Source organism: Pinus tabuliformis, chromosome 3_1, assembly GCF_031772625.1.
Source record: "Pinus tabuliformis cultivar Carrire ecotype Pingquan chromosome 3_1, CPIR1, whole genome shotgun sequence".
In the NCBI taxonomy this organism is placed as follows: domain Eukaryota; kingdom Viridiplantae; phylum Streptophyta; class Pinopsida; order Pinales; family Pinaceae; genus Pinus; species Pinus tabuliformis.
The window spans coordinates 5595938-5600746 of NC_142301.1; the positions used below are offsets into that span (position 1 = coordinate 5595938).

General features: G+C 34.8%; 1 pseudogene; it reads right to left on the reverse strand.

Moving 5' to 3' along the window:
- Positions 1 to 3148: 3148 nt before the first annotated feature.
- Positions 3149 to 4315, reverse strand: LOC149185495 (transcription factor ABORTED MICROSPORES-like; annotated as a pseudogene).
- Between the last annotated feature and the right edge of the window lie 494 nt (positions 4316 to 4809).

Sequence of the window (4809 nt, forward strand, 5' to 3'; positions counted from 1 at the left end):
AGCGGGATATACTATCATCAAAATTATCTAGGATTTTAACATGGCCCCAATCCCTTACTCATGTCTTAATGGAAACTGAAAGTTTGTGGGTGTTTGACATTCTGTCGTCTTCAATTTTCAACCACAACCCCATAAGCAGAAATTTTCATTTTTGACTCCAAATTTTCAAGCAGAAGTTTTATGAAGCTCACCTTCTTCAGTTAATCTTGAACCTTCATAGTGCTAAATATCTAGACCATGGTGATTGTATCTGCACATAAATACAAGTCCTAACCCTAGAAAATCAAAATCTTAACCTTCCATCAAAACTGCTGTAGCATAAATACAAATTCTGTAAATTTGACTTCATTTCAGTAAGGCAGTTTGACTCGAGTTCAAGAGACAGTTCACTTGAGTTCAAGATAGTGAGACTTGAGTTCAATGAGACAATTTGACTTGGTTTTAAGGAGTCAGTTTAAGGGCGCAGACTTGGTGAGACGTATGATTATGCACTAGCGAGAATTTGTATGTTTTTGAGCTCAAGAAAATAGTTCTAGATTTGTGCCTGAGGTCCAGGAGAGCTAGAGTGCATTACCTTTTTTTTCTATAAAGTTTTTTTTTTTTAATTTTCCAGAACTAAAAAAACATACACTTTCATTAAAAGAAAATAAGTTACAATTACTTTGGAACCTTTGTTTTTAATAAGAAAAACATTGACTGTCCCATTCTTTTGCAATATAGACCTATCATTCTTTGGAACCGATCATGCTCTCTGAAGAGACAAGGGTTTTGAGGGGAACACCAAAGCCTGCAAGACAGACCAGTTAATGTTGCCAGACTTGTTGTTGGATAGCCTGCTGATCCAGGCCATAGCAACTTTTTCTGCTCTTCTTTCTACATCACCATCCAGCTTTCCTTAGTTTGAATAGCTTTACACATTCTTTCGAATGTGGGGAGTAGTTTACTTTCAATGCTCACTGAATTCATACTACTCTGGTTTATGGAAAATTTCTGAGATCTGTCATTTCCCAATTCCATGTATATATATATATATATATATATATAGATAGATAGATATATACATAGATAGAATCACACATCACCTTTATATTGAACTATAATATAGAATGCACCTCTCTAAACATCAAAACTGACTTCTTACGTTATTGCAATTTCTAAAAATAAAACTGTGTCTATTTCAATTATTATTTAACCTAGTAGAGAGTTTTCCAAATATGACAAAATGTTCAATACCTTTAATTCACATTTGAATATGCCATGTTTGAATTTGTGTTACCAGAACTGAGCTATTGAAAATATTGACAAGAGATTGAGGTCACAATACTTTGAAAATATTGGGCATCATAATCATTGAATCTTTGGATCACACCTTATTGTCAAACCATTCTATTCATTGTCATCATTTATCTGAAAAGTTTAAAATCTTAGTGTTCGCTTCTATCAAAAGAGATCCGACGAGTGTCTCCATTTTGCAAAAGATTATGAGTCTAAATATTCATGGATTGGGAAGTACCAACAATGAAAACGAAATGTACATATATCTCTTTCTGCATAATCACAACAAAATATATGAATTTGGAATTTTATAATGATATGTATTATAGATTCAGTGCATTCAATTGATAAGGCCTGCATAGCTGCAACTCTTTCAATCTCCATCTGGCCTTAATGTTTCTTATATATGTCTACACTTCCATGTAACAGTCAGAGAGATTTCAATCAGGACTTTATCAGAATTTGGAATGCAGATAAACTTCTCTGTCATTTTCTTTTTGATCCCCTTTGCAGAATGTTGTCTATAGCCCCCTTCCCCATGATGTCTGAGTACAAAGACTCTGAAGATCTCTATACGATTGTTTCTGCTTATTCCACTTCAACAAACTCGACACCAATGGAAAACCAACAGTCAATATTGCAATTTAAGACCAGTGGGGGAAAGAGGAGCTGGACTGGTGCAATAAGTCCAAGATTGCAAAAGGATGATCAAGCTCCAACCTCAACAAAGAAGATTTTCTTTGATCATAAAGCATATGTATGGACTGAAAGGGTTAGGAGGAGTAAAATGAATTGTATGCTCAATACTCTAGAGTCTCTATTACCTGAGGGTCTCAATCCAAAGGTAGTACTTGATGATTTCTGTCTGGAATAAAAGTTCAAGACACTAATGCAGGCCATGAGCTAAGAAAATGAGTATAAAATAGATTTTTATGTCTGTACAGACATGTTAGATTTTGATTGCAGAGTTGTGTTTTTTGATGTTATTATCAAACCTAATTTTCTAGACACTGAATTGTTGAAGTATTTGTTTCTCAGGTGGACAAAGGAAAAATTGTTGATGAGGCCATAGATTACATCAAGACCCAGCCCAACAATCAGAATTGGAAGCACATCATAGTAGAAGGATTGAGGTCACAATACTTTGAAAGTATTGGACATCATAATCATTGAATCTTTGGATCACATCTTATTGTCAAACCATTCTATTCATTGTCATAGTTTATCTGAAAAGTTTAAAATCTTAGTGTCAGGATTTTATAATTGTGCCATGTTGTTTATTACCTTAACATATTTTCTAAATGGGTATCCAATTACAAAATAGATGACCAAAGTAGTGTCCATTAAACTGCTTTACCAACAATCTGGTTTGAGTTTGTGAAGTAGTTTTTTTTATATAATGCTACGCTTGTATGTTGTATTTATGTTCAAATTTTCAGATATTTTCTCACCTCAGTGGAAAAGCACACTGAGGTACACAGATAATTGATCAATACAAAAATTAAGATTCTCATGTAGATTTGCAGTAACTCTCTGCTTATTAGACTAATAGGCATCCATGCTCTTGCAGGGGCTTGAAGTTCCTAACCCGCTATTTACTTACCACAAAGTATTATAAAACTGCATTGGATTTTTAGGAAAATCAATGTCATAAGTTTGAAGTATGCATCACATCCTTGGAATGGTTATAGTTTATTGGTATGCATCCCAGCCACAAAGTGTCATAAAACTGCAATGAATGTCAGAAGTAGTTTGAGGTATGCATCCCAGCCTGGGAATGGATATATTTTGCGGAGAAATTGCACAAATGAAAGAAAAAAAACAAATCATCGCTCTTAGAGAAGAAATCCACTGGTTGGGATATCCACAGAGATTATCTGTTGCCAGCCTTTTGTAAGGTATGTTCTTCAGGACTAGCTATGGTGGTATTAAGTTCATCTATGGTACTGCTCAAGTCCTTGGCTGTGACTTGCTGGTTATTGTTTTTTGACTAAAAAAAAATCAAAGAAAGCACACTTCAAGATGTAGTTCTATATATAATAGAGAAAATCCGATTAGGAATTTCTGGAAAATAACACTATCAGTATACATAGCTCCTAGAATGTATCAAATATCGTAGCTGGTAAAAGGACAGTCAAGTATTTCCATGGTTAAGTTCAGAACTGTTACTTACCTTAGCATAAAGGGTATACACCATGTTGGATCCAACAACGCTTATGGTGCAATTTACAATCTCCAGTTGATTGGCATCCATGATAGAAAATAATATGGGCAGAAAACCAGTCTTCTCATGGGCCCATATTGTGATGAAAGCCTAGCCACCCAAAAGTTTGGATCCAAGAATCTATAGACCTAGATGTGATGATGTTACTGGAACTGAAGAAAGGATGTGAATACCAAGAGAATTTTCAGACATTCTGATCGTTGGGCTTGAAAATCTTTCAAGGCAGTTTGGAGGGTCTTGATATAATCAGTGGCCTTATCAACAATTCTTCCTTTGTCCACTTGAGAAAGAAATATTTTAGCAATTCAGTGTCTAGAACATCTAGAACATCAGCTTTGATAACAATCTATCAATTCTGCAATCTGAATCTAGCACGTCTGTGCAGTCATGAAAATCTATTTTAAACTCATTTGCTTAGCTCATGGCCTATATTAGTGTCTTCAATTGTTATTCCATACAACAATCTATCAAGTACTACCTTTGAATTGAGACCCTCAGGTAACAGAGACTTTAGGGTATTGAGCATACAGTTCATTTTACTCCTCCTAGCCCTTTCAGTCCATACATGTATTTTTTCATCATGGCAACTCTTCAACTCTTCTTTGTTGAGAATGGACCTTGATCATCCTCTTGCAATGATGGACATTTTGCACCAGCCCAACTCATCTTCCCACCGTTGTTCATAGATTGCACCATTGATTTCTCTTTTTCTACTGGTCTACAGTTTGTTGAAGTGGAGTAAGCAGAAATAATCGTGTAGAGATCTTCGGAGTCTCTGTACTCAGACATCATGGGGGAGGGGGTGACAGACAACATTCTGCAAATGGGATCCCAAAGAAAATGGCAAAGAAGTTTATCAACATTCCAAATTCTGATAAGGTCCTGATTGAAATGTCTTTGACTGTTACATGCAAGTATAGCCATATAACAGAAACAATAAGGCCATATGGAAGGGCTAGCAGGTACCCAGGCTTTCTATTCATATGATATGGTGTTTATTTGAACATGTACTGCATCATGGAAATGAAAGACATTTACAAAAATTTTAAACATTTCCGAGTATCTTAGTCATAAATCTTGATATCATTATGATTATATCTATATGTTATTGATTAGACATTAGAGGTAATCTCGTGAAATCAATTATGTTGTCTGCCTAATTTTTCAGATTGAGTACAAACCTTCACTTGTATTTCTTATTGAAAGCTGCACATATTTAGTTTTTATGAGATGGTGATGGAAACAAACACTTCTCATCAATATGATAGTAATAATTTTCAAGCTGCTTTTCATAAATTTCTAGATAATAG